General features: G+C 38.3%; 1 long non-coding RNA gene across 2 annotated transcripts in view; it reads left to right on the top strand.

Moving 5' to 3' along the window:
- Positions 1-26,295, top strand: part of LOC123385517 — a 114,770-nt gene that overhangs the window by 11,907 nt on the left and 76,568 nt on the right. For both annotated transcript variants that reach the window (XR_006598180.1, XR_006598181.1), the window contains exon 2: positions 6,314-6,418. This is a non-coding gene — a long non-coding RNA (uncharacterized LOC123385517). The remainder of the gene's footprint in view (positions 1-6,313; positions 6,419-26,295) is intronic.

The following is a 26,295-nucleotide window of genomic DNA, read 5'->3' as shown; positions in this document are numbered from 1 at the left end:
CTCTTGATTTCAGCTCACTGATCTATGGTTGTTGAGACTGAGCCCCTCATTGGGTTCTGCAGTGACAGCTCGGAGCCTGCTTAGGATTCTCTCTCTCTGCCCCTCCCTTTCCCCTCGCTCTTGTGTGTGCTCATGCTCTCTCTCTCTCTCTCTCTCTCTCTCTCTCAAAATGAATAAATTAAGAAAAAAAGAAATAACAGATATTTATGAAAACATAACCTAAAAATATAAAACTAAAGTAATAGAAAATGTGTGTCAAGTAAAAATGTAAAGACAGGAAAAAAAGAATGCTACACTTCTATTCCTAAAATGTGAGGAACTCATGAGAAAATAAATATACAGAAGTACTGAAGATTTTAAAGCAAATAATAGAAAATTAAAGTAAAGGAAATCAGTGGTGGTGGTGGTGTGTGTGTGTGAGAGAGAGAGAGAGAGAGAGGGAGAGAATATCAAAAGGAAAAAAAAAACTAACCAATTAGGTTTGGTGGCTACATTTAAATTTTTTTCTTTTAAATGTTTATTTATTTTTGAGAGACAGAGAGACAGAGCAGGAGCTGGGGAGGGGCAGAGAGAGAGGGAGAACAGAATCCGAAGCAGGCTCCAGGCTCCGAGCTGTCAGCACAGAGCCTGACACGGGGCTCGAACTCACAAACCGCGAGGTCACGACCTGAGCCCAAGCCGGACGCTTAACCAACTGAGCCACCCAGGCGTCCCAGGTGGCTACATTTAAAACTAGGGCAAGTTGATCCTTCAAGCTCAATGGTAGTATCATGGGGTTTAAAAAAATTTTTTTAATGTTTATTTTTGAGAAAGAGAGAGAGAGAGAGAGCTCAAGTGTGGGAGAGGCAGAAAGAGAGGGAGACACAGAATCTGAAGCAGGCTCCATGTTCTGAGCTGTCCGCACAGAGCCCAGTATGGGGCCTGGACCCACGAACCCTGAGATCACGACCTAAGCTGAAGTCAGACACTTAACTAACTGAGCCACTCAGGAGCCCATATGATCACGGGGTTTTAAATGAAAACCCATACTCCGTAGAGTCACATACTTTCTTTCTCCAAAACATTGCACAGTTGTGGATTACTAGTGCTGTGAAGATTTGGCATTGCACAGCTCATTATGACAGATTCATCAAACCATGGATAGAATCACGCCTCTAGCTTGTAAGTCCAACTTTTATACTGCATGTTCTATAAAAAGGAGATGTACTTTTGAGAAACCAGGGGGTCCAGAGATACTACTTAAACTACACTCAATAAACAAAGTGCACAGTAATTTTATGAATCGTACGTACTCACTTATAATAGAGTGAGGTTAAAAAGGAATTTGAAGAGTGCAAAAAAAGAAAGAAAAGAAAGAAAAGTTAACAAAATGAAGTCAATAAAATGATAATGATGTAAGAGAATAATAGGAAAGGTAGGGATGAAAGGGAGTGTAGCTACATGGGAGACAGACTTCCAAGGGTGCTGAAAAGACTGCTTTTTTTGAGTGCAAAGAAATGGGATACTCGTGATTGGTGCATAAAATACCACAATGGAAAGAGAGCAGGCTGGTAGATTCAAGTAGATCTTCCCTGATCCTACTTTATTGAAATTAGAGCCCAGGGTAAGTTTTTGTCAAAGACAATGTGCTGTCTACCCTAAACTGGCATCATGAATACATTTCTTAAAATCCATTGACCTCTGCCTCTTGTCTTGCTAGTTGTGAAAAAGGAAGAGGCAGAAGACGAAAAAGAAAAAGAGCTCAGAGTCGGTAGTTACTCATTTCACTCCCTTTTGGCATCTAACATTATGCATGCCTTAAATTGACCAACTCACTGAGACACTGGAGAAACAGCAGGGTGCAAAACCATGGGTTAAAAACGGGGAAAAAAGAACAGGAAAGGGGTTTCAATGTGTCAGTTTTAGGTGACAAGATTACTTCAAAATAGAATTAAATTTTATGATAGAAGAGAACACGTGAAACCCTTTTCAAATGATTATTCTTGACTCTTTCTTTGCTGAAACCTGCATAGGCTAAAATACTTCCAGCAATTGCCTCAGGCTGCCTGAGATCATTTCTGGCTCAAAATAGATAAGATTGGTGCAGCAGTTTACTGATATCCTACTTTTATGTTAATGGGGTTGTAAACAAGAAAAGATACTCCCAAGGCCAGTGTGTTCACAAGTTATCAAAAACCAGGCAAATCTCAGTCTAGACAAATAACTACTATACTGTTCCTTTCAACTTCTGACTCTTCCAATTCAGTTGACTACCAGGTTGTCTTTGATAGAGTGGTGTTGCTAGGCAACAAGGGTAGTCAGTGCTACTCCTGGGCATGAGGACCTGAGGCTGTGCAAAAGCATTTGCAAAACCTGTATTTGTCTATAAATGTCTAGTACTTACCATTGTCTTCTTGCTGAGAATCACAAATGATAGCAAAGCCTATCAAGAATATTTAAAAATAGGGGCGCCTGTGTGGCGCAGTCGGTTAAGCGTCCGACTTCAGCTCAGGTCACGATCTCGCGGTCCGTGAGTTCGAGCCCCGCGTCGGGCTCTGGGCTGATGGCTCAGAGCCTGGAGCCTGTTTCCGATTCTGTGTCTCCCTCTCTCTCTGCCCCTCCCCCGTTCATGCTCTGTCTTTCTCTGTCCCCAAAATAAATAAACGTTGAAAAAAAAATTAAAAAAAAAAAGAATATTTAAAAATAAATATTGGATTTTGATGAAAATGATTCTGAGGAGTTCAAGGGTTTTACAGACAACAAAGGAGTCCATTGCACACACAAAAAAGAAAAGGTGAATAATCCCTGCCCAAAGACAATAAAGAATTATATGAAATCGGAATTTAATTTGGAAGGTCAGAAAATTTAGCTGTCTATATTAGATGTCATCTACAGAATAGAATTTGGAAGTTTGACCCATTTAAAAATATCAGTGTAATGGGAATTCTCCATTTGTCTACCTTGGGGAATGTATGCAAGGCCAACAGGGAGTTAGAATTCCAGATGATATCTGCTTGTGTTTTTAATATTTTCTGCTAGTGTTTTCCTGCCACTGGACATTGCATTCCTTTCTGTTGTTTCAAACAGGACTATTATATCATGTGCTACCTTTAAATATTTATGTTATTATATTATCAGATCAAATACTAATAATACCTCATTACTCTTCATTTTGCTATCCCTGCCTCTTTTTACACTTGCCAATATTAACAAGTATGTTTTTTAGATATATTTGTGTTAATGTTAAAGGAGTTTTTAGAAAAAAACATGGACAAAAATTAAATTCATTATCTTCAGTTTATTGAGATACATTTTAATTGACTTTTTGCTCTTGGTTTTATGAGTCTCATTTGTATATTGTTTAATTATAGTCCTTACTTTTTTTTTAAATTTTTTTGTAATATTTATTTATTTTTGAAGGAAAGAGAGACAGAGTGTCCGTGGAGGAGGGGCAGAGAGAGGGAGACACAGAATTTGAAGCAGGCAAGCTCTGAGCTATCAGCACAGAGCCCAAAGCTGGGCTCGAACTCACGAATCATGAGATCATGACCTGAGCTGAAGTCAGATGCCTAACCGACTGAGCCACCCAGGTGCCCCTATAGTCCTCACTTTCATGGCACACTGTCATTGGTCTGTTTTATCTGAGGCTCTTAGTTTTCCCACTTTGGCCTCTCCTTCTAGCCCCCTACCACCTTTAGGGACCCAATCTAATGTGTTTCATATATGACTTCAGTATTGATGTAATCTTAAAAATTATCTATGCTTATATCTATATATCTGTATGAATGATAGTTTCCAGTATGCTACTTAAAAAAAAAATGATATTGTGTTATATTTTTGTTTTCTTTCTCACTTTTTGCTGCCCAACATCATGTATTTAGGACACACTCATATTGAGATATAACACACACATACATACACACATACACATGCTTATCAACTTCAGTGCTTTTGATTGCAATATAATATACTGTTATGTGTTTCTACTGTATGAGCTTCCTAATGCCCAGAAACTGCTCTGATAACCATCCATGTCCGTGTTCACCCCTGGACCTGTGGGTGAGAGTCCCTGCGGGCACACTAAGAAGTAGGACATTTGTTGTTTTCCAAAACATTTTCCGTTTTCCAAAAAGGTTGCATTTGTCGGCGCTCCCACTAATAATTTATACAGGTTTCTATTTCCTGTTTTTTTTTAAAAAACAGTATTATTGAGCATTTAGAATTTTTGTTAGTTTAATGGAGAAAAGTAGGACCCCACATGAATTCTCCGATGGCATATGGCACTTGTGATGAGCACTGGGTGTTACATGTAAGTGATGAATCACTAAATTGTAATATTACGCTGTATGTTAACTAAATAAAAACTTAAAACAACAACAAAAAAAATCAATTTATCATGCCATTCCTACATGAAAGCCATTTAGGATCTCCATTTGTGAGTTACCTATACATTTCCTTGGGCCATTTTTCCGTTGTGTTTCTCATCATATTCTTGTTAACTAATGAGACTTCTTTGTTAATTTTAGATACTTCTCCGATTTAGGCATCACTAATAACTGCTTTAACAACTTTGTCTGAATAGAAAAATTAAACTGAATAGAAAACATTGATAGAAAACATTTTGATACTGTTGAATCATTTTTTTTTTCCTTTTGGCTTGTGATTTTGCATTTTATTGAAGAAATTTCTATTTCAAAACCAAAAGACCATCTTCTACATTTTTTTCACCACTTATCTTACAGTTTTACCTTCCCATTTGGATTTTTAATTAATCTGGGTTTGACTCGTCTATGTTGTTTGAAAGATGGGTTGAATTTTATTTTCTCCTATATAGAAAACCAATATCACAAATTCAATCAATTAAGAAAAGATCTGCAACTCCCCCTCGGATCTGTGTTGTGACCACTACTACATAATATTACATAAATAGATCTGTTTTGGGACATTCTCGTTTTCTTTGGTTCTGCATGTCTGTTCCTGTACCAGGAATACACTTTCTAGCATTATGGTATAGTATGCATTAAAAAGTGATAAATCCGCCTCTTTTCTTTCTCCAGAATTTCTAGGAGGAAAAACTATTGATTGGCCACATTTTCGCCTTCAGCATAAAGTTTGTTATGTTTGAACTGTACTGAAAAACATTGCATAAAAAACTTTATGACCTGCTTTATTGAAGGCCAGTGCAGAGTTGGGCTGTGTTAGAACCACCAACACTTGGTGTTTGGTCTGTTTGAGAAATAGAAACTGGCAGCAGCACTTAAGCGTCTCATTCACAAACTGTCACGGATCTCAAAACTCAGCCAGCAACGTATTCTGCAACAGGCTTTGCGTTGTCCGTCACTGCTTGAGAACGTCATGTGAGATGGAGAGTTCAGTAACATGTAGCCGAAATCCTTCTTAATACCCTATTTCCACTCTTTGTTGACTCTACTCCTCATTTTACCTCCGCTAGCAAAAAGTACAGACAGTTCTGACTTAATGATGGTTCAACTTACGAGTTTTCGACTTCGTGATGGGGCGAAAGGCCATACACACGCAGTAAAAATTGTACGTTGCATTTTGATCTTTTCCTGGGCTAGCGATATGTGTGTGTGATTCCCTCCCATGATGCTGGGCAGGGGCAGCAAGCCACAGCCCCTAGTCGGCCACGCAATCACAAGGGTGAACAACCGGTATACTTACAACCATTCTGTACCTATACAGCCATTGTGTTTTTCACAGGATTCACAGGATTCAATAAATTATATGAGATATTCAATACGTTATTATAAAATAAGCTTTGTGTCAAATGACTTTCCTTAACTGTAAGCTAATGTAAGTGTTCTGAACACAGTTAAGGTAGGCTAGGCTAAGTTATGATGTTTGGTAAGTCAAGTACATTGCATGGCTTTTCAATTTACGATATTTTTCATTTACGAGTTTATCAGGATGGAGCCCCATTGTTAAGCCAAGGAAGTTCTACATATGAAGGAGTTTAATACATGTGTTAATAAATAATAATAAATCTGTCATACATCATATATTTCCCAATGTAAAAAAATGTTGTATAGGTCATCATCATCATAGATCCTTATATTTGTATAACGTTCTATAAGTTTATATAGTAGGACTTTATTCCTTACTTTTAATGACAGAACTCTAACTTGAGTAGAATTGTTACTATCTCAAATTATAAATGAAGGATCTGAGAGGTTTACTGTGATTCCCTTTTCCTAGATCATACCGCTGAGTGAAAGGCAAAAGCAGAATTAGACCTCAAGTCTCCCTTCCTTTAATATACTATGCCATGTGCCTGAAACATGTTCTGATACCATTTCATTACTTATCTTGGCAGAAAAACCTTGTCTACTCGGGTCCTGTGAGAAACATCCACAAGCCAGAGTTGAATATATCTGAATCTACATTGGATTGCATTGCACCAGAACCTCTGGGTAAAAAGGTAATCACGCATAATGATTTTGAGCTTGATTTATAAAAGAATATACAGTAGTGCTCAGGCAAACTGGATTGTGGTAACAAGAGTATTAATAATCCTCAACTGGCAATATCGTTCTAATACGACTGAATATTCCTATTCCTTAAATCCTGTCTCCCCCCATGGCTCAGTTTATATCATTGTAAGTTCTCTGTATCTGAACAATTATGCCAGACCCCCTTGGCATTTATCAAAAGCTTTTCCTTGCGGACAAAAGTTGGCAAACACATGTCGTGAGACAAATGTAAGAGGTACTATGGCATTTGTGAGACTCATAATATTAGAAACATGTGATCACTGATGGCAAACAGACTAAGAAAAACTAAAAATGTGCACAACACATCTCTGGTTTTCTAAAATTGTGATGTGGGTGATTGGAAAGCCTTGATTTGTTGCCTCTATTACTATATCTATATATTTAGAATTATCTCCACATTTTTGAGAAAGGGAAGAACTTATATTGTCTGAAACATGCTGGAATGCTAGATGAAAGAAAGTTTAAAGGAGTAGATCTTGCCACCTGCTCTTTATTTATTTTTTTCATGATAGTCTATAAATTAAGGGACCCAGCAATATAGGTGAATGACCATGCAAGGAAACACGTGGAACCTACTGAGAGGTTCCTAGCAAATGTTTTTATTTCTTTCAAAGGAGCTGCATTAAACATTACTGATACCTTGTGAGAATCAGATCTGTCAGGTTTCTGCAAACCACTTAAGCTTGAAACTATAGTTGTCTCCAAAAGGCTCTTTTCTCCGTATTTATCTCCCAGGGGCAAGTCCTTGTTTCTCCGCCTCTGCCGTGGTCTCTCACTCTCTCCATTATTACTATCATTGCCTTAATAACTCTTACCCATAGTAGTTCTGTGTCCCTGCTAATATAACGAGTAATGTAGCCTCTTGACAAATCTTCCCACGATACCTGCAATCTATTTTACATAGATTACTCTCATATTAGTTCTCATGTAGAACAAGTCCATTGAAGAGTTTCCTTTCCCTAACTAAGATGTGGAAGCCTGTAAAAAAGCCCAAAGACGGGTTTTACGTGGCCTGATTTTTATGCTGTGCTTCAGGTATATATGGGTGGATTTGAACCGATCACTAGCCTCCACTCAATGTGAGGGCAGGGTGCATTTTTCATTGCCCTTCCCAGCAACTGCAGCTCATCGACACTGAATGCTTTCTTTGTGTCCTAAGCAAGATTAATCTATCTACATCTCGGTCAAGATTCATTTGCTTCAACTTTGATTACATTTAAGTATTTGACAACAAGACATAACCCAAGATATAACAATGGGAACATGAGGAATTTACAGACATTCCTTTCTTTGCACAGTCCTGGTATGCACAAATTTCAGGAAGTAACACCAGTCTCTCTACAACGCTGCTCGAATTTCAGTGATCACTGTATTAACTGTCAGTAATTGTATTAGGTACACACTTAGCTAGTTCTCACTCCATAAATCACTGTGTAAAAAACATGCCGTCATAATCAGGGACCAATCATATCATTCTTTCAGAGTCTGTCAATGATTGGTCACTGCACATTTGAGATTTGGTTCACCTACAGACAGCAAAGGGTGTCATTACATTGCTTCCTTGTCTCCCACTTATACACCTACATGACATTTACAAAAACGAATGATCAAAACAGGAAAATTGGCCAAAAAGCATCAAGGCACTGCAAACAAACAAAGAACAATGGTGCTGGAAGTAAAAATAAAAACTGGGCATAAATGGAGTTTTATAAGAAATGGCTGACCGTGGGAATGTTGACATGACCTCTGCCCAGGAGTGTACATGTGCAGCCAGGAGAAATTAGTAAAAGGGAACTTCTTGACATAAATGGAGGAGGTGATTGTGACCAAAAGGATGGAGGCAACCTAGAGGAAGCAATGTTAGCCAAACACTTCATATTATAGGAAGTCTTGGAAATATTTCCCAATATTGAAAGCACAAAGGGTAAAATGTCAAAAACACGTTTGAACTTGGAAAAGAAGTATGACAATTCTCCAAGGCCTAGAAAAGATGGTAGCTCTGTATCCTGTTACGCAATAAGAAGAAAGCAAGCGCTTTTCAGAGAACCAGGCTTGATAATTTTTTACAAATCAGCAATGCCCCCTAATTCTAAATATTTCTAATGGTTTAAATTACAGTGTGCTATTATCGATGCTTTTTAGCAAAAGATTTTGTTTCCATAGACTTTTATACAGACTTAATAGACTTTATACAGCCAAGTATGGAGCTCATTTTTTTCTGGCACGTCCACCTCAACCTCTCTGGGAGGAAACATAACATGACAGTATAGCAGTGAACACTCTCTGGTCCCTCCTCTCAAAAAGAATATTAAGTGCTTTTAGTGGACAGTGTCATTCAGCTACTCATATGAAAATATTCTAAGTGCAATCATTGGCCTCCTAGAAATAGGCTCCTTAGCAGATTTCTCCTCTTGTAATTTTGTGCCCCGTTTGTGTGTGTGTGTGTGTGTGTGTGTGTGTGTAGATATGAACAAACCATATTCAATAATGGAGTGCATATTGCAATCCGTTGTGCAAGTAGAACATAAGTTTTTCCTTGATATTGAGACTTTGCAGAGCAACACATTGCCAAACTTTATTTTCAAGGGTGAGGCTTCCAAATGTTACTCATCTGTGTATGCATATGCCACTTTAAAAAACAAAACAAAACAACAAAGACAAACAAACAAACAAAATCTCTTATGGTACTCGAAATCTTGTCCACGTGTATGGTGAATACTTTTTAAGCAAAAAGTTGGAGAACGGAGTGTTTAAATTATTCAAATATTCTTAGTAATGCAGAGTTATTCTACATGTGTCTTCAAAGATTAGCAAGTTTCACAGAAATAGGAACCAACAGCATTGCTTTAAGTATAATTCTTAATGAATTACAAGACATTTTAAGTTATTCATGATGAATGGCAATTTCAGACCTCAGGAAACATAATGCTGGATACTGGGGATTTCTGACTGAAGGGAAAAGAACATCAGATTTCAGAATGTACTGTAAATACAAAAATGTTCTTCAATTTGCAGCAACTGCTATTTCAAAGATTTGTGTGGTTTAGGAGATTTTGCCCAACTGTCATGAGAAAAGGCAAAAATTACCCAACTGGGTTAGACTCATGCTGAGGCCATGGGGTTCTAGTATGCTCTAAGGAGGTTTCCTCTCTTTTTATCCTTAAAAAGTGGCATATTCCCCCCACCCTAGCATTTACTTTACTCCGATAACTCACTCGGACCCTATCATTCTTAAAATTACCATCTGAACATGGTTGCAAGAAGATCCGTAAATAGATCTTCACTCTATAAATTAGATTTTCATAATTTCTACTTAATTTATCTCTTAAGGTTTCAAGGGATAGGCTCTGGTTTTCATATTCCAGACTCGCTAAAGGGACTTTCTGCTTTTGAAAAAAGCATGGCGGCACTCTGATCCTATTTGACACTTAGTTTAAAAATAGGCGATTTAATAAATTTATGGTTCAGCTATTGAAACTTATTTCCATGTACACGTTTGTTTGTTTGTTTATCTGTTTATTTAAATGTTTATCTTTGAGAGAGAGAGACAGTGTGAGTGGGAGAGGGGTAGAGAAAGAGGGAGACACAGAATTTGAAGCAGGTTCCAGGCTCTGAGCAGCCAGCAAAGAGTCCGATGCAGGGCTCGAATTCAGTGAGGCTCAAACTCACAGACCATGAGATCATGACCTGAGTTGAAGTCAGACACCCAACTGACTGAGCCACCCAGGTGCCCCATCCCATTTACACTCTTAATATTTACTTTGACAAGGTCCAGGAAATGTGAATTTATTGTGAGGCAGTCAAGAGATTACCAAAGATTTGGAGCCAGCAATCCCGGCTCCATTGATTAAAGTCAGGTGATATTTGCTATATTACATGAACTCTGTGCTTCACTGTTTCTTCATCTGTAAAATGAATATTATAATAATAATTTATATTGTATAGTGTTGTTGAAAAGATGTTATTAGGTGACATATCTATTTATACTTGGTGGCATATGATAAACACTAAAATATTATCAACTATTATTTGAACAACCATATAATTTCCCAAACCTGGAAGTTCTGTCTGGTGCAAATGTTAAACCAGACAGTATGTGGGACTTATTATAAAATTGCCCGAGGAAAACTATGGTGTATGGTGTCCCAATATTATTATATTGTTACCTTAATTATTTTTACTTAAGGCAACTGTGATTAACCTTTCTACCTAGCTGTTCTTTTTGTTGGTGTATCCAAGATGGCAACCTATCCAAGATGGCAGCTATGAAAATTGCTAGATAAAATTAGCAGGTGGTATGCCTATAAAATCTCCCTGGACACCTGGGAAGGCATTGGATCACTGGACTGGGCCATAACAGCAGTGCTGTGGACATGATAATGGTACCAGCTTAAATACAGGCAGGCTATTTCTAGGGCAGCTGGGGGCCAGTGTACAATGTAGTAGGGCTGCCTGAAATTTCCTCCAATATACCAGGTTTTGGAGTTGAAGAAGCATGACAGTTGTATTTTTCTGACTCGTGGTAGGAATTGTTTTCATTACTATAGTAGGCTCAGTGCCAGACTGAGACAAGGGGAACTTGGGCATCAGTGAGAGTTTTCACTTAATCTCTCCAGAGTTCATAGTTCTCTCCTAAATATAGGAGAAATGGAGTAGATAATCTTCAAGATGTGCAATTTGTTGGTAATTATGTGTTTCTACACCCTTCTTGCTAATTTAGGAGAAACTAGTCATACTTGTGGAATAGTAAGTCTTTCAGTTGCATGATTCAAAAGAGAAAATTGAAGGAAGGCAGAGAAACTCTCGTAAGAGTCGAAACCAAGGCCCTTTGTATTCATACAGCATCCCCTCAAAATTGTACCTTGCTCAGAAATGTTTGCAATAGGAATTTTAGGCATATATATTTAAAATCAAGATCAATGGTGGCCACAATTTAATTGTTGTTCTGAACTACCTTTAGCACTAAGCACTCCACTAGTTAGGTGTTTTTGGTGTGTTAATGAGAATCTTTCACATCTCAGAATCTTGCTGTTTCTTATAGCCACTCAATACACCTGTCTCTGTTTCTCAGGTTAAGTCATTACACTGTTGATTATACAGGAGGATACACTTGCCATGTAGACTGTCTGTCATTCACTAAAATATGACAAATTAAGATTTAATGGAAGAGTTGACGAAGTCAGTTTCACCTAGGATGTAATAAGGTTGGTCCTGCTTGGTTTTGAAAGACTAAGCAAAAAGGGGACTTCTTTATCCTTTGTAGATTTTAATGTATACTTTTCTTTAAATCTCTAGACTAAGCCTTTGTTTTATGTTGAATAATGTCTTGGTTTCTTTAGCTTTTTCATGAAATCCATCATCCTGAACTGTCTTTCAGAATTACTAGTTGTATGGCACTTATCCTGAACATATGTTTGAATTCTATTTAAATTGCATGATAATAGACTTTCTTATCACTCTATCTCAAAGCTTTTGCCAACGTCTTCCATATATCCTTATGTTAATCAGGAACTTAAACAAGCAATCAGAGATCTATTCTTTAAAAACGAATAGATATATAAGTAATGAGAGGAGAAAGTTGAGTCATGACATCATCCCCAGATACCTATCAAGGTGAAGAAAAACAGGACCAAGTTGTACTAATATCCAGGCCAAAGAGATTCCAGAGGAAGTTACTCGGTATCTGCCAAGACCATAGAACTTCATCACACGTTCCACTAGGAACACTTAAAATTCAAACTGAAGGAACTTTTAATATGATTTTAGCTACAGAAAAAATATTTTATACCTCCAAGAATAATATGCTTTTTTGGTGAGCTGACATATCCTGGCCTGATTTCCTGCATGAAAAAGCTCAAATTTCAGTACATTAAATTTACGATGCCATTTGGGCCTGCCAAAGGAACTTAGAAAACAGACACATGATGTCCTAAGCTGAAATCTTGTTTTTAAAACCAACCCTATTTTGTGTAAAACTCAGCTATGTCCTTTGGTTTAAAAAAAAAAAAAGACTACTCAGCATTTACCCCCCTTTCCAAATCAGGGAGCTGAGGTCCATTCTATAATAGGCTGAGAATATGTAATTTTATCCAATGCAAGTTGGGCTTCAAGTTTTATGCCCAATTAGATGTTTCATTAAGCTGCATGTCCCATGAATTTGATTCCCTGTCTATGTCTTACCTTCTTGCCAAGTATAGCAACCTTGAAATACTTGCCTACTATAAAATTGTGCTTCGAATAATAATTCCCAGAGAAAACCAAATTTAAACTTGGTCAGTCTTTTTTTTTTTTCTAATCTTTTTACCAAGAATGTCATCACTTTAGTAAAAATAATAAATTTCATTTGGGTGACACTACCAACATGAGGACCCAAGACTGGGAAACTTTCCCTGGCGTATCTAAGGTAAAAGCTGTCAGACTTCCTGGGATCCTGGTCATATGCTGTGGAATGTTTTTGTTTCTCCTTGTGCAGTCTCAGGAGTCTGGGGGTATAAAATTTTTATGTAGTGAAAAGCCTTAAGAGCTAAAAAGTACTGCTAATGTGGAAATCACTAGGCCTGGAGGAAAGAATGGTAACTTAGAAAAAAGTCTGAATAAAATATTTTCCTTTTGTTGGATATTTGGAGGGATTAGGATAGAAATACCAACGTCATAAGAAAAGATACATGTATCAATGCACAACACATCAGATTAAGGAGAGCTCCTGGGTTATTTGAGCTCTCAAGTAGTTTGGGGGAGGTTTGACAAAAATTGGAGGTCTCCCCTGGGGAAAAAAGCCAAAATACCTTTAAACAAATAATTTTACTGTTGTTTGTTGCTAGGTGAGGGCCTAGCACAGTGTCTGACACAATTGCAAGTGTCCTTTCTAACTGGTTATTGTATCTGTTTCATATATTGTCCTTTCATTAGTTTATAATATTCTTATTATTCCTTGTGATGCTTTTTACTTTTTTTTGATTGAAGTATAATTAGCATACAATGTTACATTAGTTTCATTAGTTTCAGGTGTACAAGACAGTGATTTGCAAGTCTATCCATTATACTATGCTCACCATATCTGTCACTATACAACGCTATCACAATATCATGGACTATATTCCCTATGCTGTACCTTTTATCCCCATGACTTATTCAACCCATAGCTGGAAGTCTGTATCTCCCATTCCCCTTCACCTGTTCTTCCCATCCCCCTACCCACCTCCCCTATGGCAACTATCAATTTGTTCTCTCTATTTAATCTGTTTCTGTTTTTTGTTTCTGTTTTTTTATGTTCCACATATAAGTAGAATTATATATTTGTCTTTCTCTGTCTGACTTATTTCATTGAACATAATACCCTCTAGATCCATCCATGCTGTCAGAAATGGCAAGATCTCATCCTTTTTTATGGCTGAATAATGTTCCAGTGTGTGTGTGTGTGTGTGTGTGTGTGTGTGTGTGTGTGTGTGTGTAGCATATCTTCTTTATCCATTCATCAATTAATGGACATTTGGGTTTCTTCCATATCTTGGCTGCTGTAAATAACAATGTGATACACTTAGGGGTACATATATCTTTCACATTAGTGTTTTCATTATCTTTGGGCAAATACCCAGTAGTGGATTTTGGGGGATTTCTGAATTATACGGGGTTTATTTTTTTTATTTTTTTTTAATGTTTTATTTTATTTTTGAGACAGAGAGAGACAGAGCATGAACAGGGGAGGGGCAGAGAGAGAGCGAAATACAGAATCCGAAGCAGGCTCCAGGCTCTGAGCTGTCAGCACAGAGCCCGATGTGGGGCTCGAACTCACAGACCGTGAGATCATGACCTGAGCCGAAGTCAGATGCTTAACCGACTGAGCCACCCAGGCACCCCGGGGTTTCTATTTTTTTAACTTTTTGAAGGACTTCATTCTGTTTTCCAGTTTGACTGCACCAATTTGTATTCCCACCAACCGTGTGTGAGTGTTTCTTTTTGTTCACATTCTCACCATCACTTGTTATTTCTTACCTGTGTGGTATTAGTCATTCTGACTGGTGTAAAATGATAACTCATTGTGGTTCTGATTTGCATTTCCCTGGTGATTAGTGACATTGAGCATCTTTTCATGTGTCCGTTGGGCATCTGTGTGTCTTCTTTGGAAACATGGCTATTCAAACCCTCTGATGTGAGGACTTTAAATTCTATTGTGTCTTAGGTGGAAATTGTTTGTTCGCTTTTTAAATTCCTGTATTTTTGATGTATATTTTCATTCTTTGATTTTCATACTTTCTGTTTCCTGTTTTATTTTTCTTGCAAACAGTATACTGTGGGATCTTCTCTTTAAATAGATATGAGAGACTTCACTTTCTGATTGTTTAACCTGTGTATATTTAACTCTTACCTATATAGTATTCCTATTACTCTTCTATCTGCCATCTTATTTTGTATTTTCATATGTGTTCCTGTGTTTATGCATGTGTGTGTGTGTGTGTGTGTGTGTGTGTGTGTGTGTGTGTGTGTGAGGGGGGGAGGGAGAGAGACAGAGAGAGAGAGAGAGACTTTAAGCTCCCTGATTTTCATGGCCACCCAGAAAATACCAGCTGAAGTTTATGACTACAGTAGGGGAGGGGACACCTTTCTCAGGCTTTCTTGCTGACAGTTCTTGGACTGGCCCAACTCAGGGCAACCAGGGAATGAAAACAGAACACAAGGAGAATGCACTCCAGCCTAGTGCACTTTAGTTGACTATTTCCTTTGTATCTGGGGACTTGCTCCATTTTCTTATCTTTCTCACATAGCTTTAAAGTTTCGCCTGTGAATACGCCTCAGGACCAATGACTTTTTATCCTCGCTACATTATAGCCATTGTGGAAATAGTTAACAAATACCAATGCCAATCTGATTTAATTGGATGAAATATGCAAATTGGTATGTCTTTATAATGTCCTACCACCCCTGAGGATTCTAATATATAGCCAGGATAGAGAACCACTGCACGACAAACATTGCTTTCCATGATATTGTCATGTTTGCCTAACACAAGGAACAAAAGCCTAGTCCTGAGTGTGTGCTCGCTGGGAAGGTTTGGAAACTTCCCACATGTAGAGAGCTATTTATGGGGCTATGAGTACCATGAGTTCCAGACTGAGGTAACAGCCCAGACATATTTGTGAGGAAAATGGAGAGAGTGCTGCCCTACTCAGACCTTTTGCTAAGAACTTCTGGATTGTCTTCAACTAAGGCAATATGAGAGGAAGGGGTTTAGAACAAGGAGAACTTTCTACCCAAGCTCATATTCCATATGTCTACCCTGTCCCCCTCCCAGTCTAGGCTCCTCTTTTCTTAATCTCCTTCTTCCGAGGGTCTCTCACAAGATTTTCTTTTCGATGTCCGGTGAGGCTCAAAGTTCTGTAAACCTCTCGTATGTTCTTTCTAGTGTTGAATACTCGGTTTGAGATCAGCATTTTCCCTTAGTTAATTTTCCATTAGTTCACCTGCTGTTATAGTTTTACATGTTTAAATGTCTCCTAGACTAAACTGCAATCTTCTTGAAGGTCAGAGCCTTTGTGTCTGGTAATTACTGTTTACTCCACAATCAGAATGAGGCCTGGCTTGGTGCATTAAATTATCTTTATTCCTTTCTATTATCTTCAAATGTTGAGGCTTTTGCATTTTAAACAGCTTTGCCTTTACAAGTTTCAACAAACACATTTAAAGAAATATTGAGAAATAACATACATTAATTCAAAGGATGTACAGAAAATGTGTTTTTTTTGGTCATTTAGTAGGAAGTGTGGCCATAATTTCAATTTTGCTATAGATTTTAAGCAGTTAAAATGAGCTTGTTAATATCAACCTATTCTTGGCACGCTGTGATCACTGTTGACACAAATCAGTTTGATGTGTTCTAGAAAATCACATTTTCTAAAAGACATAGACTTCTGAGATATTTTAGCCTTTTGGCTTATTGCTGCATACTACTTTTATAATACCTAAAGTTCTGGCAGCAAATAGAGCCTTACAGAGAAAGCAAAATAGTTCAGGATGTTTTACTCCACCTTGGGATACAGAAAGGGAAAAACAAGGCCATGCTTTGGCAGGAATAAAGCAAGTACAGGGTACCAGAAGCCTCAGGAAACAGGATCTGATGCCTTCAGTCAGTCACAGAGGATGAAGAGGGAAGGTCATAGCACACAGTAAACAAACCGTCTTGCAATCGGCTATAGAGCAAGCCTGGAGTCAATTTCATGCCTGAAGATGTGGAAATTGTCCTTGTGGAAAAATCTGCCTGAGAAGAGTCTATGTCTGACAGGCGAAAGTGGAAGAAGAAAAACCTAATTGGGTTTATGAGCACTTTAGTAAACAAAGCAAAGGAGGGGGAGAGAGAGAGGCAGAAGTACTTTTCATAACTAAATGATCTTTTGGGAGAGTTTTATGATTTTCCTTTTGAGAAAATGTCACAATTTCAGTGGAATGCAATCAATTTCTAAAGCTTACTCACTCTCCTTTGATTCTGGCTGCCATACTTATCAAAGGTAGTTGGCTAAAGATTATTTTTCACCTATGCTTGTCAGTTTATTTGCTAAAAGATCCAGAAATAGTTATAAATGTAAAATCATTTTAATGTATAACATCAGTATGAGATACTAATAATCTCAATTTTCTTTTAGAAGGCATATAAAAGACAAACTTCAAGTATCTGTAATAGCATATTCATCATTTTGTTCTATTAGTTTGAAGCATTAAATATTTTTTTTAAATTCAAGGAGACATGTTTAAATGAATAAATTCATTCTCTGTGAATTATTTATTCATTAGATTTCTGGTAGCCAATGGAACATTGGGATTTAATGTTTGTTCATATTCTGAAAGTGAAATAATGTAAGCCTTACACATAATTTCAATACATTCACAAATAAAACAATAGTGTGTATCAAACTGGCTGGTAAACTGAGCTAAAGAGTTTTAAAGACTGTACAAGCCAATTTAAAAAGGAATTCAGAGATATAAATCACTACAGCTAATGTCCTGGTTCCAATTAGTGAATGAAAAACATTGTAGAAAGTCTACAGACTCCTATTATAGAGAATGCCCTGAAACAGCAATTGTTCCACACTTTATTATCAAACAATAAAACGTTGTCTTTTCAGCCATATAAAATTTAAATATTTTAAACAAAGTAGAATACCACCCATCTCTTGAACAGCTATTACAGCTGTTTTCCCCCGAATAAGGAGTCTATTGTTTTATAAACCAGATATGTCTGGAGCTATCAACATGGCTGAGAAGAACCAGATAGTGAACAGCTCATCTATAATCCTAGCAAGTCAGTTTATTGATGATTCAGTAGTCCCTCAATTCCTTGATTTGAAAAACTGGGTATTTTTTTTTCTTTCAGTTGATAGATATGTCTGCCTCCAGACTCAGGATCTGCCTAAGGCTCCTAAGTTAAAACATAAGTGCACATACTTTATCAGTTAGGGAAAGCATGTTTAAAGTTTCAGACCATTGGCTCTCTGATGGTAGCAACTTCCTTAATTTCTGTTTTAGATTAGTCTTTTCAAAACCGAGGAGATAGAGTTTGTATAAATTATCCAATAGCTTTCTTCTTTCTCTGAAATTCTGTGGCACTACCAGAAAACCTCATTCCACAAAAACAGTCGCCAAAATTATTTTGATCAAAAATCAGACAGAGATCTATTGCTCTCAAATTGAGATGCTTCATGAATCAACTGAGCACTAACGTTGGGACTCAAGTGGAGTGTGTATACTTTTGAATTGTTAACATCGAGAGTAAAATCAAAAGCTGTCTGAAAAGATGAAGGGAAAAGGTGTTTGTATTCACTTGTTGTTATACTTAATGATTAAGAGAATTAAGCTTTATTATAGATATTAAGCTAAATCCACAATTCGATCAACACAACCGATGGTGTTGAGGTTATGACCACATACGAATTATTGACAAGTCATTCCATGGATTGTAATCACTCTCCATTATTGGAATGTCACTGCTCCAGCTGTTTGCAGGATTCAGCAGTAGTGACCCAGACTGCAAAGCATTGGGTCAGCAAGCATGATATGTGCTCTGTGAATCAGCTCTTTACAGTTGGGTTATCATTACAATTATTCCTAATAACTCAAACACGTGAAATATAAGACAAGAAAATTTTTCATCTAGATTTGAACAAAAGTTAAACTAACCTTTTTTGTGTGTAAAGATCGCAAATATAGTTTATCTGCTTACCATGTTTTCCCGTTTAGAAAAAAATCTGCATAAATAGCATACTGACCCCAAAGAAAATAATTATTTAGAGCCATAAATCTCACAACAAGATTTTTACCAACCAAATTTTGCAAACCTCATTAACGTATGAGGACCTTGGGCTGTTTATCTACGTAGGGCTGCCATTCACCAATCACTGAAAAAAATAAAGGGAAAATTCAAACACTAGGCACACTCATTGCAAAAATGGTAGAAACTGTGAGGTTGTTTCTGATCTTTAAAATAATTTCTTGGGGCACCTGGGTAGTTCGGTGGGTAAAGCATCCGACTCTTGGTTTTGAGTCAGGTCACGATCTCACAGTTTGTGGGTTCGAGCCCCCATCAGGCTCTGTGCTGACAGCTCTGCTTAGAATTCTTTCTCCCTCTCTCTCTGCCCTTCCCAGCTTGCTGTCTCTCTCTCTCTCTCTCTCCCTATTTCTCAAAAAATGAATTAATAAACAACAAATTTTTAAAAATTAAAATTGAGTAATTTCTCTTTTGGCGTTTATGGAATCAGTTTTTAAATTTATTTATTTTTTAACATTCATTTTTGAGAGTGAGAGAGACAGAGCATGAGCAGGGGAGGGGCAGAGAGAGAGGGAGACACAGAATCGGAAGCAGGCTCCAGGCTCTGAGCTGTCTGCACAGAGCCGATGCAGGGTTCGAACCCACGGGCTGCGAGATCATGACCTCAGCCAAAGTCGGACGCTCAACCGACTGAGCCACCTGGGCGCCCCATGAAATCAGTTTTTATAACTTACATTTATATACGTTTTTAAATATTTTATAAAAATATGTTATTTTGTATTATATATTATATACAACACTATATAAAATAATTTTTATATGTATATATGATATTATATGTACTGTATATTATATTTATAAACTTTATTTATATTCTATAAAATCAGCTCTTAAACCTTCCTTTTCTCATCGCATCCACTCATGCAAAATTCCATTCTTTTTCTAGAATATTTAGTTCATTATGTATGGCTTGCTTTTATGTACCTGTAAGTGCTTTTTTGACGTAAATTCTGAAGTATTGTCTAAGCTATACCTTAACTTTTTAACTCTTCTCATATAAGAAAACAATATTTTTTTTTATTTTTTTTTAACATTTATTTATTTTTGAGACAGAGAGAGACAGAGCATGAACAGGGGAGGGGCAGAGAGAGAGGGAGACACAGAATCGGAAGCAGGCTCCAGGCTCTGAGCCATCAGCCCAGAGCCTGATGCGGGGCTCGAACTCACGGACCGCGAGATCGTGACCTGGCTGAAGTCGGACGCTCAACTGACTGAGCCACCCAGGCGCCCCAGAAGAAAACAATATTTGAGGTGAATAATTTTTTGCTTCATTAAATATCAATAATGAAGACAGAGGCATCAAAAATAACTTCAAACTTTTAAAAGGATAGCATAGTGGTGTATGCATGTAAAAACAAAAGCAAACATCATAAAAATTAAACTTGGAAGAATCTGAGGAAATCTACAAATATATGTCAACAAAAGAAATTAATATCATAATTGAATTATGGACTATATTTAAGTAGCATATATCCATATATTATATATCCCATGTAACCACATCTAGGGATCTAACTTTATGTCTAGTACTTTATAGTTTTTCATATTTTTATGAAGTAATTTATACAAATTAATTATAAGCAGTGATTCCCCTGACACTTCATACTACAGACTTATTCTTTAGAGGTGAACACCGTTAGCTCTTTCTTCTGGAAAATAATATTCTTCTAGCACTGGTTCTCCATCCATCATTGCAGTCACTGACTATCTTTTGCCATGAGAGAAAATTTATCTTGTTTTTGCCAGACCTCTAGCTCCCCTCCTCCCATATGGGGGATATATACGTTTTTTTTCTCATGATTTAGTTCCTTTTTTTTTAAGTCCCTTTATATCTGTAAGTGATACATTACCTTCTTATTTCATGCTCTCTCAAGTACAGATGGTCTCTTTGATGACCCACTTTGTAAAATATGGATACAATCTCCCCCATCCTATTCCCTGAAAGCTCTTTTCATAATTGTCTATAAATACTGTTTCTTAAAAATCCAGGAGTGACTAATCCCGTTTCACTTCTGCTGCTGCTTTTCTTTCCTTGAAATTTTTAATTATTTCTGTGTATGTACTGTTTATAATAAATCTATCCTTTCCTTCTTTTGTTAACCTCTCAGTCTAATCATGTATTTTATTTTTTCAGCGATCTTACCAGAGCTCTGTGTTCGGCTTTGATCTAGATTAGTACTCTGTACTAAGCACTCTGCCCTTCTTTCCTGTTTCCTGGATTCCATGTCTTTTCTTTTCCTTTGTTTTTATTTACGTATTCATTCATTCATTCATTCATTCATTTTGAATTTTGTATTTCTGAAAGGTAGTTGGAGTTGGGGCCAGAGATTTTGAACTTCCCGGTGATGCTGATATGTTTAGTTGGGGAAACACATTTTGAGTAGCATCATCCTAGACTAGTGCTGTCCAAATGCAAGCCAAAGTGAGCATTTAAAATTTTCTGGTAGCCATATTTAAAAAGTAAAAAAGGGGCACCTGGTTGCCTCAGTCAGTTGAGCGTCCGACTTGGTCTCAGGTCATGATCTCAGAATGAGTGGGTTCTAGCCTGCTTCTGATTCTCTGTCTCCCCACTCTCTCTGTCCCTCCCCTGCTTATACTCTCTCTCTCTTAAAAATAAATAAACATTAAAAACATTTTTTTAATAGTAAAAGATGGGGCGCCTGTGTAGCTCAGTCAGTTAAGTGTCTGACTCTCGCCTCTCGGTTTGGGCTCAGGTCATGATCTCATGGTACCCTGAGTTCAAGCCCCACCTTGGACTCTGCACTCACAGTGTGGAGCCTGTTTGGGATTCTCTCTCTCTCTCCCTCTTTCTCTGTCCCTCCCCTGCTCATACTGTCTCTCTCGAAAATAAATAAATAGACTTAAGAAAATTAAAAAGTAAAAGAAACAGGTGAATTAATTTCAACAATGCATTTCACATAACCCACACAAGTAGCAGCATTTAAGCATGCAATCAGTATTCTAAAAGTATTTGAAAGTTATTTTCATTCTTTCTTATGCTTATTCTTTGGAACCTGGTACGTATTTTATATGTTACAGCGTGTCTCAGTTTAGACTAGCCACATTTCCAAAGCTCGGTAGCCACACGTGGCAAGGTGCCACTGCATTGGATACATAGCCTAAGGGACCCTCTTGCATATGTGCACCAGGACATGTGCACAAAAGTGCTGAAAATAACAAAACAATGCTATTGACTGCCAAATGCCTATTGACAGGAAAAAATGAATAAATTGTGGCAAGTAAATTATATTATTATACAGGATTGAAACTACAACTTCATAAAACAAGGATGAATGTTAGAAACATACTTTGGGTAGAAAAGGTAAAAAAAAAAAGGTTGCGGAAAACTGCACATTTTATGGTACTGAAAGCTCAAAGACAGAAAAAAGAAAAACAATATATTCTTTTGCGATACATAAATGTATGATAAAACTAAACACACACACAGACACACATACACACACACACACACGCACACACACACACAAAACTGTGGTAAAAGAGTGATGAAACCAAAGCTTGTGACTGTGGTTCCTTGGCCAGCTTCTGGGGAGGGGGCTGGGGTAGTGGTGGCTGAGGAACGAGACAGAGAAGAGACATTGTTGGCTGCAAGTTATGAGAGTACGCCAATTATTGAACTGGGTGATGTACCCAAGGGTATTGTATTTTATATATTTATATTTCAAATCTTTTAACTTGCCGTCTTTCTCTAGCAAAATAGAGCCTGAGACAAGGGCTGGCATGCAGCTAGTTTATTTGGGGGAAGGGATTCCAGGAAGCAGAACTGGGACTTTGGGAGGAAGTGAACAGAGAAGAAGGGAAAGCCAGTTGAGTTATTGAGGGCAACTGAGACTCAAACCTTCTAGTACCTTTGGTGGAACCAAAAGAATATACCTCAGAACTGCAGAGAGCCATTCATCACTGGCTTCTGATGTCTTTGGTCAAGGGGAGCCCCATGGAGCATTGTCTACTTCCAGGCTGGGCAGGAATGCCAGGTCAGTTCCCCCAGGCCTCCCCTGGAGTGGCTTTGGGGAAGCCTCAGCTTCCAGGTGAGAGAAGGCCACTCAGTCGAGGCAAGATGGTTGTGGCAGGTATGGCGGGAGAAACGAAAAGGCCCAGAGGATGTGAGTCAGGAGACCAGAGTGGTCCAGTATACTTACCTGCACATATATTCTTGTGTGTGCATCACACACACTTTAAAAGATAATAAAAAGATTACACAAAAACTTTTCTTTTCCCCAGATGAAATCATTTCTTGGAAACTTAATACTTAATGGGGGACCAGCTTGTCCCTAACACAGCATAAAGGCCTTCTGTGACATAGCCTTGGCTACTTCTCTTAACCCCACTTTCTAACATTCTCTCTGTTCTTTATAGCAACCTACAAAGGCGGTCAGTGTCGCCTATTATGGCTCCTGGAACTCACCCACTCCTGGAACTCAAGTCACCATCCCTCTGCCTAGGGCGCTCTCCCCATGGCCCACCTCTCACTCCATAGAGGTTTCTGCTCATCCGTCAGGTTATATAAGAGAAGTTATATACATGAGAAGCCTTTCTTTATCACCTTTACCTTCACGTGAACAGCCCTCACTCAGCCTGCCCGTGTGTCACTCTCTATACTCTTGGGCTGCTTTCTTTCCGTGACATTTATCACTGCTTGGCATTCCACTGTATAATTACCTTTGCTGTCTGTGTCTCCTCGCAGAGTGACAGCTTCATGAGGGGCAGGGATACCGCCTATTCAGCTCACACCTGTACCTCAAGGATATAGAGTAATGCCTAACATCTACTAGTTGTTCAATGAAGATTTACTGAATGCTCTCTTATTTGTTAAAATTGAAACAATCATACCTCTGGCTAGTTCATTTAATTTCAAATTCATGTAGACTGAGGGACTTCACTCATTTAGTTTTACAAAATTTTCAACTTTTTTTTTTTAATTTTTTTTTAACGTTTATTTATTTTTGAGACAGGGAGAGACAGAGCGTGAATGGGGGAGGGGCAGAGAGAGAGGGAGACACAGAATCAGAAGCAGGCTCCAGGCTCTGAGCCATCAGCCCAGAGCCCGATGCGGGGCTCGAACTCACGGACCGTGAGATCATGACCTGAGTTGAAGTCAGACGCTTAACCGACTAAGCCACCCAGATGCCCCCAAAATTTCCAACTTTCTATCTGAATTGCAGTTGACTAAATCAGTCTAAATCTAACAAAAGCTTAAACTCTTTTTAAGAACTCAAACTGAGGGGTGCTTGGCTGGCTCAGTCGACTGAGCATCAGACTCTTGATTTTGGCTCAGGTCATGATCCCAGAGTCATGAGATCCAGCCCCCACATCGGGCTCTGTTCTCAGTGTGGAGCCTGCTTAGGATTCCCTCTCTCCTTGTGTTCCTCCCCCACTCATGTGTTCTCTCCCTCTCCCTCTAAAATAAATTTTAAAAACCTTTAAGAACTCACGTTGAGAACCACTGTTTGGAATACATGACCTCTTTGTAAATGGATGCGCCTTTTATAGAAACTGAGCTGGTATTTAAGTTTTGATGAAACCTGAAATTGGACAAATCCACATGGCTTCAGGCCTAGCTGAGCATTTTGCATGGTAATTGCAAGAATTGTGTGAAGTGGTCATTCATTAGCGCTCCCTGATAACACTTGGCCTCCCTGGAAGGATACTGAGTATGCAGAACTACAGCTGAGTGGCTGCGGGATTACTGAGGTGGCATAGTCTGTGTCTCTGTGAATCACAACTGTGGGCTGGAGAAATGTGCTTCGCGGTTTAAATAAATGGAGAATAATGACTAATGTTAGTACATCTTAGTTAATCTAGTCCTAGGTCTTTGTGAAAATATTTTAGGTTTCACTAAGTGGTTTGGGTGCTGTTTGGAACTGTTTTTCCCCTAAAAATAGTACCTTTAAAACCGACTCCGGTGCTTTCCACACAGAAAATACCGTGTATTTGTGTATATTTGGTATGTATCCACATGATCTTATCACAGGGCTTACTGGAATCACAGTGGTGGTCAGCGGGGAGGAGCAACATAAATAACAATGATGATTTTTCCACCAGAAAGTTGTAACTCTGAAAATAGAGGACTAGAGACACTTTAGTGTTGGCCCCTCAGGTACGTTTTCACGTCCCCTTTGGGCTGAGTTAATGTCCCAGAGTCTCCTCTTTGACCTGGGCTGCAAATCATGAGTCTCTAAGGAGAAAGGACGGTGACATTCAGGGGTGGCGAAACTCTACCTGAATGACATCTCATTCATGAGTATAGTGCCTGATAAGTGTCTGTTGACTGAGTTAATTAAATGTCCAGAAGCAGTGATCGGTTAGGTACTAAAAGCAAGAAAAGATACAAATTTAGCTTTTGTAATTCAAAAAAAACTTGCTTGAAAATGCCCTTTTAAACAAATGTATGGATGAGGAGCACCTGGGTAGCTTAATCGGTTAAGCCTCTGACTCCTGCTCAGGTCTTGATCTCGCAGTTCAAGGGTTCGAGCCCTACATTGGGCTCTGTGCTGACAGCTCAGAGCCTGGAGCCTGCTTCGGACTCTGTGTCTCCCCCTCTCCATGCCCCTCCCCTGTTCACGCTCTGTGAATCTCTCTCTCAAAAATAAACATTACAAAATGTATATATACTGAAGGTTGTGGAATCTTTTATTTTTTAGTTCTCTTTTTATTTCAAAGTTTTTATTTCAATTGTAATTAGTTTACATATTGTGTAATAGTAGTATCAGGAGTAGAACTTAATGATCCATCACTTACATATAGCGCCCAGTGCTCATCACAAGTGCCCTCCTTAATGCCCATCACCCATTTGGCCCATTTCCCTCTAGGAACCCTTAGCCTGTTTTTGGTCTGTTTTCTCTAGTTAAGGGTCTGTTTTATGGTTTGCCTCTCTCTTTTACCCATAGTCTTAGAGCAACATCATCATTATTTAGATTCAAAGTAAACAATGAAAAGACAATACAAAAAAATGAAACACCAAAATTTTTGTACCACAGAATATTTTTTTTATTCGAAGCACTATGTATGAGTGTGTGTGGTGTACCTTTGTGTGTATGTGCAGTGCAAAGACTTTAGTAAATTGAGCACTATGACACAAAAACATAAAGAGCTGGAATCCTGAAAAGTACATTGAAGTCAATGGTTTCCTTACCACTGTAATACATAGGGTGGGCTTTTTTGTTTTTGTGTTCTTTCTTTTTCATAGCTGAAGGTTTAATTAATCAATACATAAGCGACACTCGAAAGGGGGCCTATTTAAAAGGGCACTTACGGGGCGCCTGGGTGGCGCAGTCGGTTAAGCGTCCGACTTCAGCCAGGTCACGATCTCGCGGTCCGTGAGTTCGAGCCCCGCGTCAGGCTCTGGGCTGATGGCTCAGAGCCTGGAGCCTGTTTCCGATTCTGTGTCTCCCTCTCTCTCTGCCCCTCCCCCGTTCATGCTCTGTCTCTCTCTGTCCCAAAAATAAATAAACGTTGAGAAAAAAAAGTTTA

This window comes from Felis catus, chromosome B2 (assembly GCF_018350175.1).
Source record: "Felis catus isolate Fca126 chromosome B2, F.catus_Fca126_mat1.0, whole genome shotgun sequence".
NCBI lineage: Eukaryota > Metazoa > Chordata > Mammalia > Carnivora > Felidae > Felis > Felis catus.
The sequence above is the reverse complement of the archived record's forward strand: the minus strand, read 5'-3'. Positions and strand labels throughout refer to the sequence as shown.